Below are 15,371 nucleotides of genomic sequence, written 5' to 3' on the forward strand. Positions count from 1 at the left end.
AATGACCCCAGAGGCTGTTAAAAAATGAGGACTGCCATTCCCACTACAGAGGCAGAGGGCAGGGCTGGTTCCTCCTCTATTTCAAAGGGTGGGCCCACCAGGTGCCTCAGAGGCAGTCACCCTTGTAGAAAGCTGCATGGACTGGGCTGTTCCCCTCCCTCACTGAGGTGACCCTGCCACCCAATTGGGCCTGGAGGGCAGAGTATGGAAACAAAGAAAATTGTTCTTGAGCCTTAAGATCTAATGGGATTTGCCTTACTAAATTTTGAACTTTTTTGGGACCCCTCAACCCTTCTTTCATATTTCTCCTTTTTGGAATGGAAATGTCTATAATCTTTCTGTCACATCATTGTATTTCAGAAGGAAATAACGTGTGGTTTCACAGGTTCACAGCTGGACGGGAATTTTGCCTCAGGATAAATCATATCTTAAGTCTCACTCAATGTTTTTTTTGTCATCCATGTTTGATTTGGATGATGTTGAAACAAGACTTTGGACTTTAGCTTTTAGAGTATATGCTGGAATGAGTAGTTGGGGGATATTGGGATGAAATGAATGTATTTTACCTGTGAGGACATGAGTTTTGGGGGAATAGTGCCTCACTCACTGTGCCAAAATCTGTATTAGTCTCCTAGGGCTGCTATAACCAAATACCATAGACTGGGTGGCTTGGACAGCAGAAATTTATTTTTCACAGTTGTGGAAGCGGGGAAGTCCAAGATCAAGGTTCTGGCCAATTTGGTTTCTAGTGAGAGCTCTAGTCCTGGCATGTCCTCACATGACCTCTCTTTTTTTGTGTGGTAACTAAGGGAGAGAGAGAGAGAGTGTGTGTGAGAGTGAGTGCTTACGTGCACAAGTTCTTTAGTGCTTCTTCTTAGAAAGGCACTAATTGCATAGGACCAGGGCCCCAACCACCTTCATGATACCATTTAATTCAAATTACCTCCCAAAGGCTCCATCTCCAAATACCATCACATTAGGGTTAAGAATTCAACCTAAGAATTTGGTGTATGCAGGGGAGACACAAACATTCAGGCCAAAGCATATAGTCAGCACTCAATAGATACTGTTTTAAGGAAATGATATTTAAGGGTATCAAAAAAGGAAAAAAAAATGACATTTAGGATAGAATAAATAGAATTTTCATTTACTTAAAATAGTCTATTTTAATAGTATATATAGTATATCTACTATATATGAGCCTTCCTTTAACCTCCCAAAATACTTCTCTGGAACTTTCTTAAAACAGAACTCTTTTTACCTTGTTTTATAGAATTATACTTGTCCTGCCTCATCTATTAGACTATAATCATCCTAGATCAGAAGGTATATCTGATTCATCTTTTATCTTATACAGTGCATAACACAATGTCTCCTGTAATGCTATATGTCAGAGCAAAGGGATATGCTTTCTCTTCCTGCATTGGACCTGCACAGCAATATATATTTCCCCCTCACAACTCCTACATTGCCATAATTATTTGTTCTCATGTGCTACCCATATTCAATTCTGAGTCCTTGAGGGGTGAAAATCATGTTCTGGTCATTTTGTGCTCCTACATCTATTACGTGGCTGAGCACATAATAACTGTTTGTTAACATACTTATTTTATCCACCCAACATGATACCTGAAACGTGGTCAGTGCTGAATAAAGAGTTGATGAAGGGTTTGTTGAACAATTCCCTGACTGCTGCTTCATTTCCATTACTGTTGCCAAAATTAATAATCTAATGCCACCATTGCTGTCCAACCACAGGTATCATCTAAGAGACCAGCTCATGCTGTCACTGCTGCCATCACCAGAAATAGTCTGCTTCCCCACCATCCACCATCATCCTGTCTACTGGTTTCCAGTCCAAGCATGCTGTAGTCATTGTTACCATCGGCACCACTGAAGCTGCTTCCATTGGGACCTGACTGGTTTGTCCTTCATACCCTACTTATGATATATCGAAGTCCATGTTTCCTCTGAGCCCTCATGCTGTTAATTTTTCTCTAATTTTTCTCCTGATGGATTCCGCCTTATTCAACTTCCATCAAAGCATCAGTTAAGTGGGTGGTACTTCTTTGTTCTCAGGGGGAATGTCACTTTATGATTCAATCAAGTAGCTGCTCTTTTTGCTGTCAGAAGGAACCTCTGCATTTTTCCTTAACCCTAGCTCCCTCTCCTTAGCTGTGACTGATCGTGCATGCATATACTTGATGCACGCATTTGCTACCTTTCTGCCCACTCACAGATTTGTTAAGATCTTTCTATCCTCATCAATTTAGTTCATCACCACCCACAAGAATTTGTGTCATTTGCGCATGTGGAAATGTTGCCTTGCTTATACTTATAAAGATATTATATATAGGTTACATGAATTGTGCCCTACACAAGAAGGCTGGATCAAGTGGGGGCTAAGGTCCAGCCTGCATTCTGTTCCTCATAGTCTGGTATCAGGCTGTGTCTGCCTGGAGAAAGGTGCTCCTTTTTCTGAATTGCATGAAGATACTGTCCATCACTAAGTGATCAGCCTGCAGTGGAATATCCACCAAAAAAAGGGTACCATTTTCTAATTCATTCCTATTAGACTAGGAACCTTGGTTATGCAAACTTGATCTTAGCCTTGATCTAGCATTGAACCTGAGGACCTCTAGGCTATACGTCCCCTATCTTTACCTTTTGTTGCTTTTCCAAGCCAGTGGAAACTAGCTTCAAATCCAGCAATGAGGAGGAGACTCAATTTTGCTAAATTATGAAAAAATGTAAAGCCATAAAAGATAGTTTCTGTGTCTATGTTCTGGTTAACTATTGCCGCTTAACAACCTATCCCAAGTAGCAGTGGCTTAAAGCAACTTAGTGGCTTTGAACAACCATTTTATTATATCTTAAAGTTTTATTGCTCAGGAGTTTGGGCAAGGCTTGATTGACTCTTCTGTTGGTGTCAATGGTTTATACTCCTGGCAGTCGGCCTGATCTGGAGGGTTCCAGAAAGCTTCACTCAGTGCCTGACACCTTGGTGAAAATGGCTTGAAGACTGGATGCATTTCAGATTACTCAGGGGGACACCTTCTTGTGGCCTTTCCAGCATGGCAGTCGGGGCCATCTCAGGGTTCCTAGAGAGAATGTCCCAAGAGCCCTAGGAAGAAGCTGCATGGCTTTGTAAAGCCTTGTTGTGCCACATTTTATGGGTCAGACATGTTACTAGGGCCAGCACAGATTCATGGGGAGGTGAATTAGACTCCAACTTTCCATAGGAGAAGTAGCAAAAAAGTTGCAATTATTTTTACTCTACCACCATCTTCTACTAAGATTTAACCAATGTTACTATCTTGCCATAATTGCCCATGACACAATTATAAAAACATTTTTATTATAGAAGCTTTATAAAGATCATCTGGAAGTCTAAATAAATTATCATACCTAACAATGAAATGTTAGTACTTTTCTCTTTTTTAAGTCAAGAATCAGTCAGGGACTTCAGGTTCTATTACATAGTACTGAAGGTGTTAGACAAAATAATAAGACAAAAAAGAAAATAAAAGGAGATTGGAAAGGAAGAAGTAACTTTTCATTATCTACAGACAATCTGGTGGTCTCCATAGAACCCCCCCAAAAGTGTAATTTACTAGAAATAATAAAATAATTTAGCAATGCTGGTGGATGAAAGATTAGCACTGTTCTTAAACTGGTCCCTTATGTTTGCCAAACTATTGGCTGTTTTGTGGTTCTCCTGTTCTCAGGTCTGGCAGATGCCCTGTTGCTTCCTTCTTTTTCCTCCTGCTTGGACAACTGTCCCAGGTCTTAGCTTTTGGTGGTTTGACTCACACTGTCCACTTGGGGGCAGAGCCCATTTTGTCACCAATATTTGCTGTAGAGTTGTCTATGGATATGTTCCTCTACAATTGTTCTACTGGCTTTTTTATGTGGGGATTCAGAGAGATTGAAAACCTATGCTGTCTTCATTATTGTCATCCCCGAATACCTCTAGCTCAACAGCATTTTGATCTTGTAGCTACCCATTTAGAGAAGTTTCTTTTTCTTAGTAGTCATTTTTCTTTTTACTTTTATTATGAAATAATTATGGATTCGCAGAAAGTTGCAAATAAATGCACACGGAGGTCCCATGTACCCTTCATGCCACTTCTTCCAATATTGACAACTTGCATAACTATAGGACAATATCAAACCAGGAAATTGACATTGATACAATCTACAAAATTTATTCAGATTTCATTAGTCATACATGCACTCGTATGTGTGTATTAAAATTCTGTGCAGTTTTCACACATGTTTCATGTAACTACCATTGCAATCAAAATACAGAACTGTTCCATCATCACAAAGTTTTTCTCATGCTAAACTTTTATAGCCACAACCCCCTGCTCCCAATCCTTAACCCTTGGCAATCACTAATCTGTTCTTCATCTCTATGATTGTGTTATTTCAAGAATGTTGTATAAATAAAATTATATAGTATGAATTCTTTTAAGACTTTTCACTCAGCATAATTCTCTTGAGGGCAGTCTAAATTGTGTATATCAAATCTGTACATTCATTCACGTGTAGGTTTTTGCATGAACATAGGTTTTAATTACTCAAGGGTAAATACCCAATAGTGCATTATACCCAATACTGATTTATTTTGAGAGAGAGAAAGAGAGAGAGCATGCATGTGCATGCCATGAGTCGGGGACGGGCAGAGATAGGGAGACAGAGAATCCCAAGCGAGCTCCTCACTGTCAGCACAGATTCCAGTTTGGGGCTCGATCTCACAAACTGTAAGATCATGACCTGAGCCGAAATCAAGAGTCAGACACTTAAACAACTGAGCCACCCAGGAGCCCCACACTTTTAGTTTTAAAATGAACTAGCAAACTGGTTTCCAAAGTGACTGTACCACTTTTAAGTCCTACCAGCAAGGCAAGAATGAGTTAGCTTCTCTGCTGCATCTCCAGCATTTGGTGTTTACACTAGTCTTAATAAATTTTATCCATTCTGATAGGTGTTTAGAGTGATAACTGATTTTGTCTTTAACTTGCATTTACCTGATGGGTAATGATGTCGACACCTTTCCTTGTGCTTATTTGCTATCTATATATCTTTTTCAATGAAGTGTCTTTCATGTCTTTTGCTCTTTTGTTCTTTTAATGTTGAATTTTGACAGTTATTTATATATTCTAGAAACTAGTCCTTGTTGGATACATTGTTTGCAAATATTTTCTCCCAGTTTTTAGCTTTTCTTTTCATTGATTTACAGAGCAAAATTCTTAATATGATGGGATCTAGCTAATCAGTTTTTCCTTTTATGAATTATATGTCTAGTGTCAAATCTAAGAACTCTTTGCTTTGTTATTTTTTTATTTTTTTAAATTTTATTTTTAAAGATTTTTTTAAAATTTATTTATTTATTTTGAGAGAGAGTGTGTGTGAATAGGAGAGAGGCAGAGAGAGAAGAGAGAATCCCAAGTAGACTCTGTACTGTCAGTGCAGAGCCTGATGTAGGGCTTGATCCCATGAACTGTGAGATCACAACCCTAGCCAAAATCAAGAGTTGGACACCCAACCCACTGATCCACCCAGGTGCCCCAAGACTTTATTTTTAAGTAATATCTACACCCAAACCTACAACCCTGAGATCAGGAGTTACACGTTCCACCAACTGAGCCAGCCAGGCACCCCTCTTTACCTAGTTCTTGATCTCAGATATTGTCTCCATTTTGTTCCCTAGAAGCTTTATAACTTCACAACTTATTTTTAATTCTGTGATCCATTGTGAGTTAATTTTGTATAAGGTGTGAGACATAGGTCGAGATTCATTTTTTACTTTGTTTTTACTTTTTTTTTTTTTTAAACAGGGCAAACACACATGTGTGTGCACTGCCAGATGGCTGCTGGAAGATTCAGTTTTTAAAATGTGAATGTCCAATTGTCCCAGCACCATTTGTTGAATAGATTGTTCCTTATTCCCCACCCCCACCCTGCCAAAAGTGCTTTTGCACTTTTGCAAAATCTAGTTTAAATATATATATTTATATCTGTTCCTGGATTCTCTGTTCTGTTCCATTGGTCCATGTGTGTCTTTCTCTATCAATAGAACATTCTTTATTATTGTAGCCATACAGTAAGCCTTCACATTGTATAGCATGATTTTTCTACTTTATTCTTCATTTTCAGAACTGTTTTTAACTATTTCATGTCCTTTGAATTTCTATAAATTTTAGAGTAAGCTTTTCTATGTCTACAAACACCTTGATAGGCATTTATATTAAACCTAGAGGTCAGTATGGGGAGAAATGACATCTTTACTCTGTTGACTCTTCTAATTCATGAGTAAGCCTTTCTATTTATTTCATCTTCTTTGATTTCTTTTTATCAGCTTTTTGTCCTTTTCAGCATACAGTGTCTGTACATGTTTTGTTAGATTTGTATCTAGGTATTTCACTCTCTTTGGAGCAATTGTAAATGGTATTATAATTTTAATTTTTATTTCTGTATGTTCATTTTCAGTATGTAGAAAATACAGTTAATTTTTTCTTTGTATTGAGTCTGTATCTGGTAACATTGCTGAAACTCACTTCTAGGTTCTAGGAGTATTTTTTGTATATCCCTTGGGATTTTATATAGAGACAATCATTATCACAAATAGAGACAATTTAATTTCTTTCTTTAAAATCTGTATGCCTTCCCTCACCCCACTTCCATTCTTCTTCCCTTATTGAACTGGATAGAACTTCTAGCACTGTGTTGAAAAAAGTGGTGAGAGTGGGCATTCTTGCCTTTTTCCTTATCTCAGGGGGGAAGCTTTCAGTCTTTCCCCATTAAGTATGACATGCATGAGTCGTTTTAAAATAACATCTTTCAGGGCACCTGGGTGGCTCAGTTGGTCAAGCCTCTGACTTTGGCTCAGGTCATGATTTCACAGTTCGTGAGTTAGAGCCCTGCATCAGGCTCTGTGCTGACAGCTCAGAGCCTGGAGCCTGCTTCAGAGTCTGTGTCTCCCTCTCTCTGTGCCCCTCCCCTGCTTGTGCTCTCTCTCTCTCTCTCAAAAATAAATAAACATTAACAAATTTTAAAATAACATCTTTTCATGATTACAAAAGTGATGCATAATCACTTGAAGAGAATAGAAATAAGTATAAAGAACAAATAAAAATTATCTGAAATCCATGATTCATAGTTGATATTTGAGATCATACTAATGAATTGTATATATTAGTGTTCTCCAGAGAAACAAAACCAATAGGATGTGTAGGATGTGTGTGTGTGTGTGTGTGTGTGTGTGTGTGTGTGTGTGTGTGTGTTATGGAGAGAGAGAGAGAGATTGAGGGAGAGATTTAATTTAAAGAATTGGCTCACGTGATATGGAGGCTGGCAAGTCCAAAATTTGCAGAGTGGGCCAGCAGGCTAGAGACTCATGGGTAAGCAATATTGCAGTTGAAGTACAAAGGCAGTCTGTTGGTAGAATTCCCTATTTTGGGGGTAGGTCAACCTTATTTTCTATTTAGGCTTTTTTGATTAAATGAGGCTCACCTGCAGTATGGATGGCAATCTGCTTTACTCAAAGTCCACCAGCTGAAATATAAATCTCATCCAGAGATCTTGCCATTTGCAACAAACATGGATGGATCTAGGGGTCTTATGTTAAGTGAAATAAATCAGATTGAGAAAGACAATTAACATATGATTTCAATTATATGTGGAATCTACAAAATAAAACAAATGAATAAACAAACAAAAAAAAGAATTAGACCTATAAATAAAGAGACCAGAGTGATAGTTGCCAGAGGGATGGGCAAATGGATGAAGAGAAATGGGAGATACAGGCTTCTGGTTACGGAGTGAAGAAGGCATGGGAATAAAAGGCACAGCATAGGGAACATAGTCGATGATATTGTAATGATGTTGTATGGTAGCAGACATAGCTACACTTGTGGTGAGCATAATATAACATATGGAGATGTGGAATCACTATGTTGTACACCTGAAACTAACGTACCATTGTGTGTCAACTATATTCAAAATTTTTTTGAAATTTTATTTGCCATAAATAAATAAATAACAGTTTACACTTAAAAAATGTAAATCTCATCCAAAAACACCCTCACAAAAATATCCAGGATAATGTTTGACCAAACATCTGGGTAACATGGCCCAGTCAAGTTGACAAATATTTTGAGAAGTTTTCAGTGTCATTAAATCCCTTGCTTTTTTATGATTGCACAGAATTCTGTTATATGAATATATCATAATTTATTAGCATGGTCTTCAATTGTCATACGTTTAAGATGTTTCCATATTTTTTCTATTTTAAATAATGTTATGATGAACAAATATCTTTTGTTGTACCTGTTTATATACCTATAATACTAAGAAGAAAAATTTCTGGATCAAAGAATATAAATATTTTTAAAAAATCTTCTTAATACATCTTGCTATATTTCTTTCCAGAAAGACTATATTCATACTAACATTGTATGGCATTTGATCCTCAGAAAATATTGTTCTGAAGCTTCATTAAAATTTTTATTTATAATAGTCTGAGGACCACCCATTGTTTATTGACTCAAACTTTGCAATTTCTTTTCCTAAATGTCATATTTTGTCACAGTTTCCTTTAAATGTTTGGTGGTCTACACCATTATTGTACATTGCACAATTTTGCCCCTCTTAGAAGTGAGCTCAAAAGATTATCTAATTCCTTCAGTTCTTTTCTGAGGCATTTCTTATGGGGAGGCTTGTAGACTCAGATTAAAAGAAAGTGCTGAGACATCACCCTTAGTTTCGGTGAAATTGTAATTAATGACTTGGAGGAAGCCTTTCCTGAAGTATAACACACTGATGAACTAAACTGATAAAGTTTTTTTTTTTTTCTTTTACATAATGGCAAATTTTAACAAATAGGATGTGCAATCTGTTTTAGAATAATAGCTGCTCAGGGATCAACAAGACCTTGATAGGCCATAAAATTAAGAATACTACTGGAGGCAAAGCTAGACAGGTTCCATCTGTGGCAGATGAGAATGAATGCCATGCTTAAAGTTCTCTGTGGAAGAGATGATGTATTGTCTTATAAAAACCTATTCCAGCATCTAATGACTTTGACTATTATGAAACCCACCAGTAGCCCAAATCCTGCAGAACTTAATGATGCTTAATGCCAAAGTAACTAGATATTTATCTAACCAATATTTTTGTAGGCAAACCTTTTCCACCCTCATATACATACATTTTTAAAATTTATTTATATTGAGAAAGAGAGAGTACGTGTGTTTGTGAGTGATGGAGAGGCAGAAAGAGAGGAAGAGAGAGACTTCTCCAAGAAGTCTCTATCCTGCCAGCCCGGAGCCCATTGTAGGGCTCAAACTCACCAACTGTTAGATCATGACCTGAGAGAATGAGAGAATTGGAGGCTTAATGGACTGAGCCACCCAGGCGCCCATCCTCCTCATATATTTTTTACATCAACAATAGTATATTTTAAAAATAGTTTTCATGATATAAGCTACATAACTTTTTAGAATAATAAATAATGATTATCTGCCCTCAAATAATACATACTTTCAGACCCTTGGTTAAACACCAAGCAGTCGTGCCTTTGATGATCACTTCAACAGTGTAACTTGATACACTGCAAACTTCACAGTGTAACTTGATAACAATCATGGAAATGGATGACTACATTATGACATGTTGCCTGCAAAAGAACATTCTAACAACCAGGACACTAAATATAACAGCACACAGTTTCAAATATTCAAGCACTGCTTTCTGGCAAGTAGAAACTATATAAAAACCGCTGATGTATTTTGACTATACATAAATATATAAGGATGTAGCAGCTCAGTTCTCCCATACATAGCACCTCCTTTCTCGAATGAGACTGGCTCAGGAAAGCTTGAAAATAGTATGGGGAATAATTCTTCCCTTTAACTGCCAAGGAAGAAAATGAACCAAAAAAATAAATTACTATAACCATAGGGGCTATAGAGAATGAAATAAATAAAGGGAAGGCATTGCAGTATATAAAGGGAAATAAATAAATGAGAGAATGAAATAAAGAGAAAATCATTTTTTCATGATAGTAATCTCCTGAAGCAGTGAATGTGAGAGGGGGCATCGAAAAGCTGCTTCATTTTCACATAGCCCAAGGATTATTCTCACTGATTCCCTGGGCACCCATGATGTCTGACTGCTTTATGAGAACACACACACCACAAGCTTCCTACCCTCGAAGGGAAGGTAATTCCTTTCACATTAAGAATGATAAGAAAACACACATTTAAGCTTTCTAGAAAACTTCAGCTGTCTTGGCCCCTTTGACACTTTTGAGTACACACCGTGGGCCTGGCAAGGCAGAACATTAGAGCAGGGGCCAAAGGGCAGCTCCCTTTGGTCCAGTGCCCCTGGCACTGTCTCCTCAAGGCAGGTGTCCAGGGCTCCGCCAGGGGAAGCTGGTGGCCAGGCTCCCAGGTTGGGACATGGCCTCCTCTTGTGCGAGGGATTCTAAGACAGACTGGAAGAGCAGTTCTCCGCCAGCTGCCAAGACCTGACAACTGCTGCTGCTGTCCCCTTGCTGCTCCGGGTTTGTTATAAGGACCTTTGTTCAGGCAAATCAGGGAGCCATCTTTCTCATACCTTTAAGTAAATGAGCTAAAGTAGGAGAAAAAATGGAAGTGGACTGATTTTATATAATGTAGACCAAATTCTTTTTCATTTGGGGGGTAACTTCATAGCTTATTTCTTTGGGAGAATTTTTGGCCAAAGTTGTGAAGGGTTCCTTTTCCTTCCTGTATTGGGGAGTCCTGGAGACCAGCCTTAGGTGCAGTGACTCACAGGACTCACAGGGCTCAGCATGCAGTTGATAAAAGATGCAAAGAAAAATCATCAAAGTAAAAAGACACATAAGTGAAGTCTGGAGGAAAACTGTCTCAAGCTTCCAAGAGCCCTTGGAATATAGAACATGCTTAATTCTTCCATTAATGAGAAGTGTTGTTTACCAGAGAAACTCACCGGGAACTCAGACCCCAGGCCTTTTATTGGATGATGGTCATGAGGCACACACTGTCTAGCATGTACAGAAATTCCAGACTTTCAGAAAAAAAAAAACTAGTTGTTCAGCATAAACCAAAGTTTGGATAAGCTATTTAGACTACTCATTAATTAGGGTAAATTTTATAATACTAGGGAAAGTTAACCAGCCAGGTTCCCAGATGCCAGTCAAGGGCCAACCTTGCAGGAAGGCTTTTCTAAGGATATGTAGTCTCAGGCTACTATGCTAACTCTTTTCCACATAGTCTACCCCATTTGGCCAAGACGTTTTTAGAGCAAAATTATCATCAGTAGAACCCCATGCGGCAGGGTGAAGGCAACTTGCTGTACTGACTCTCTTATGCCCTCCACAGTCCTGGATTTAGCCAATTAAAACAAATCCCACTAGGACGCCTGGGTAGCTCAGTTGGTTAAGATTTAGGCTCAGGTCATGATCCCAGGGTCACGGGATTGAGACCTGAGTTGGGTTCTGTGCTGAGCATGGGGCCTGCTTAAGGTTCTCTCTTTCTCTCTCTCCCTCTCTCTCTCTCTCTCTCTCTGTCTCTCTCTCTGTCTCCTCTTCTGCCCCTATCCTCTGCTCGTGCTTTCTCTCTAAAAATAAATTAAAAAAATTAAAATTAAACAAGTCCCATTAACAATAAAGGTCAGGGGCTCCTAAGTGGCTCAGGCAGTTAAGCGTCTGACTTTTGATTTCAGCTCAGGTCATGATCTCGCGGTTCATGACATGATCTTGTGCTGACATTGTGGAGCCTGCTTGGGATTCTCTCCCTTTCTAGCTCTGCCCCTCCCCCACCCATGGGCCCACAGGCACTCTCTCTCTCAAAATAAATAAGTAACCTTTTAAAAAATTAACAATTTCAATTTTAGTAAGTCAGGTGGCCCTCTCCTAAAGTTTTTGCATTAACTTTTTTTACTTGACCTAAGTCATCAGTTCAAGTGCAGTACAAGGCTAGTAAAGCTGAAGCTGTCCTGCATGTCTTCCAGGACTGAGGTGACTCATGAAAGTCAAGGTGCATGTATAAGATATATAATCCCAGAGAGTACTCTTGGAAACAAAAAGTTTGCAATTGTTAGGTCACCCAATGAAGGCATACATTAGTTAGGCATTAGAGGTTAACAGGGCCCCCCCAGTGTGGCTTCCCACTGTGGGTCCTTCTGCTCTAGGGTCTCTGTCCAGTCCAAGCAATGCAGTTGAGTCCCTAGTTTTCCAGAAGGACTTCCAGAAGGCAGTTTCAGCCAGTTTTGCTTGTTTTTGACATCAGTTCATTTGCCTCATGAGTGTGGACGACATCTAGAGGTGTTCTTCATGGGAACATAGGAGCTGCCCCACAGTCAGCACTGTCAGGTGTGATCATAGGTTCAGTAGTTGGTTTGAATTCAGGACCTCACAGCATCCTGGGAAGGCAACATTGGCATTCAGGAGTAGTTCTGAAAAACAGAGTAGTTATGAGAAATAGGGATCATTAATGTCCTCCTTCCGGCATTTCCCAGGTGCTGGGTGTGTGTGTGTGTGTGTGTGTGTGTGTGTGTGTGTGTGTGTGTGTGTTTTCTGTTATTACAAAATCAGTGTGTCTCATTTAATAATCATTACTTTATGTTTCTTCCCCAGTCATTTTTTATTCTCATTTTTCATCAACAAGGGTTGGGTGTAAAGAGGGTATTGAGAATTTAGCTGTTACTCCATGGTATTGCTACCTTGACATCATTTTGTTTGACCAAGCAGGGACCTTAAACTGACACTAGACCCCTCATACAAGCACATGCCCTAGATAGCAGTCTGCAGAGTCACAGGCACATGTAAGTTCCTGCTATCACTTCCCCAACAGCCCTCGTGATCAACAATCTCCCCTGACCCCCACTGCCTTCCCCTTATGGAGCTCCTTAAATAAGACTACCGTGTGGCTTATCAGACCCTGCCCTTTTAGCTTGAGTTGACCAATGTAACCTTAGACCTGGGAATCCCAAAGCACTCCACCTGCAGACTTTAATAAAAACCTGTGTCCCAGCTTCTGCCTCATTCTGTCGGCACTCTGCCATGACCTCCCCACAATAGCCCTCAAGGTGTGCCGGGTACTTCCTCCAGGACCTGTAAATAAAAACCTTCTCTATTTTAATTCTGCTTGTGGTCTGTTGTTGAACCACAGTTCACCATCTGACATCCCATGCTCCACTTAATAAGTGATAATTTAACAAATTCATAACAGAGGGATAGAAGAATTTACACAGAAAAACACTGTTAATATAACTTAACCAGAAAGACATATCATCTTCAGGAACTGGTTAGGACAAAATCCTGAATTTTCAAAAGTTTTCAGAACATGTTTACATAACCCTCACCCTTTTCATCCTGATCATTTATTCAGTAATCAGCCTGAAAAAGAACAATCTTTGTCTGGGAATTGCTGCATTTAATAATCAAATTGCCTGACTAAGGAGAAAGGTAAGTAAAGTAGAATCAGGCTATCAGTCTGTCGTTGCAAATTTCAAATAATCTTGAAAGTCAGACATAAGTCAACAGCAGTGAGACATTCCTGAGCAGCAGGTGAGAGGAGACCCCCCTCTGTCAGGAGTGGAGTGGAGAGGTCTACCCTACATTCTGTGTTGTCTTCCAACTTAACAGCTTTCAATGGGAATCACACATTAGGTTCCTTGTGATCATTCATCTCAAATGCAATTAGCCCCTGTGTTAGAAATATACAGCCACTAGCAACTTGGTTTCAGATGGTCCCATCAGAGAATGAGCCCTTACTAGTGGGTATCTACAGGTGACCCATGTTTTCCAGCCAGCATCCACAATGTTTCTGGCCCCACAGAGGGGTGTCTTAAATCTAAAGTCGTCTTAGAGTCTGTTTGATTCATTTAGCCTATGTCTACTTTCCAAGATTGGAACTGTCTGTTACAGATGTTGTTAGGTTTCAGCATACCATCGAGTCCAGGCAATTAGGATCTCTGAATTCAGGATTCCAAAAAGCCAACGACTTTTCTTTGACAGCAGCAAAGGTGAGAGACTACAGGTTAGACAGTGGTGTTCCAAGGCTTTTTAAGCCCCCTTTATCTTGTTGGACTTGGAGTTCAAATTGACCTACTCAAAAATATACACACTTAGTCTAGAAAATCACCAGCCTGTAAGAGTCAGACCTCTGATTTTACAGAAACTTATTATCAAGCTAAAAAACTACTTTTTAAACCTCAAAAACTATATTTTCCTGTGGAGAATATTTCTCTTTATGTTGTCTGCCTTTTCTCATAGGGTCCAACAGGCAAAAATCATAGCAAAAATAATTAGTTATGAAGATTTCAATATTCAGAAGTTCAAAGAGTTTAAATTTTTAATCCATCCAAACAAGAAAGTTATGTTATATTAACACTTTTATTGGGAGACTTCACCAGATTAGAATAATCCTTCTAGCCTTTATGAAATTACAAGCATATATTTTTTACATCATTAAAAAAATTATATACCCAGATGCAATACCCATAAAACAAAAAATAAACACATTTTAGAAAGTCTCTTTCTTGCTCTTTCTTTCTTTCTTTTCTTTCTTTCTTTTTTTTTTTTTTTTTTGTTGTTGTTGTTGCAAGTTTACTCAAACCTTAGCAGTAAATTCAACACTTTTAGGATTAACATTACAACTACTGAGAAATCCCAGCTGGAATGCAACAGGCTGCTGCACCAGTGGGTAGATTGTTATTTTTCCCCTCTTCTTCTCCCGCCCCCCCCATCTCTGTCTTTTTTTCCTAATTTGTGTAAAGTTTTCTCCAGCCTTGGAACTGACTTAATCTTATTTCCTCCCACTTGGAGGAGTGAACAATACAAACATACAACATTTTGGCTCACACAAAATGTTTTTTTGTTTTTTTTTTTTTAAATTTTTTTTTCAACGTTTTTTATTTATTTTTGGGACAGAGAGAGACAGAGCATGAACGGGGGAGGGGCAGAGAGAGAGGGAGACACAGAATCGGAAACAGGCTCCAGGCTCCGAGCCATCAGCCCAGAGCCTGACGCGGGGCTCGAACTCACAGACCGCGAGATCGTGACCTGGCTGAAGTCGGACACTTAACCGACTGCGCCATCCAGGCGCCCCTAAAGGAATGTTTGAACCCTTTCTCCTCCCACCTGAAGGACAGAACAAAACCTAAAGGTGTCACCCAGCCTGCACTTTTTTATTCCTTCACCTTAGCTACCATGGCCAAAAGCAGCCAATAAACCCAATTCTCCTAGGGTTGGATCTATCATTTTTAATTCCATAGGTAACCTTCACCTTTCACAAGAGACATCATCTCAGCTGCTGTTTCATACCACAGGTGACTAGGTAGCCATTGGGAGGTGAAGG

General features: G+C 39.1%; 1 protein-coding gene and 1 long non-coding RNA gene across 5 annotated transcripts in view; one reads left to right on the plus strand and one right to left on the minus strand.

Moving 5' to 3' along the window:
* The window catches only part of LNP1 (leukemia NUP98 fusion partner 1), a 38,860-nt gene that overhangs the window by 4,775 nt on the left and 18,714 nt on the right, over positions 1-15,371 (plus strand). For all 4 annotated transcript variants that reach the window (XM_042955315.1, XM_042955317.1, XM_042955314.1 and 1 more), the window contains exon 2: positions 1,759-1,922. The gene's annotated coding sequence lies outside the window, so the exon portion shown is untranslated. The remainder of the gene's footprint in view (positions 1-1,758; positions 1,923-15,371) is intronic.
* Positions 2,852-9,621, minus strand: LOC122229811. The gene is made up of 3 exons (XR_006207138.1): positions 9,547-9,621; positions 7,519-7,623; positions 2,852-3,101 (listed from the first exon to the last, which is right to left on the minus strand). It is a non-coding gene; the product is annotated as an uncharacterized LOC122229811 (long non-coding RNA).

The sequence above is a fragment of the Panthera leo genome, chromosome C2, assembly GCF_018350215.1.
Source record: "Panthera leo isolate Ple1 chromosome C2, P.leo_Ple1_pat1.1, whole genome shotgun sequence".
NCBI lineage: Eukaryota > Metazoa > Chordata > Mammalia > Carnivora > Felidae > Panthera > Panthera leo.